This window comes from Penaeus monodon, chromosome 28 (assembly GCF_015228065.2).
Source record: "Penaeus monodon isolate SGIC_2016 chromosome 28, NSTDA_Pmon_1, whole genome shotgun sequence".
NCBI classification, from domain to species: Eukaryota; Metazoa; Arthropoda; class Malacostraca; order Decapoda; family Penaeidae; genus Penaeus; species Penaeus monodon.
The window spans coordinates 19,118,936-19,119,200 of record NC_051413.1 but is presented as its reverse complement, the minus strand read 5'-3'; positions in this window follow the sequence as shown (position 1 = coordinate 19,119,200).

Below are 265 nucleotides of genomic sequence, written 5' to 3'. Positions count from 1 at the left end.
ACAGGAAAGATATGGAAGAAAAAAAAATATATATACTAATTTGATCTTATTCACGCACATAATTTCCTCCATTACGGTAATTTTATTCATTATGATAATAACTATCGTCTCTGAATATGAGATATTGTTGTTACAACAAAAATGAATATAGTGATAAAATGAAAACAGAAATAAAGCAAATTATGATATAACCATATTCATTATTAATATTACCATTGTTGATATTACCATTACCCTTGCTGATAAAGTTTTCGTCAATAGGAGA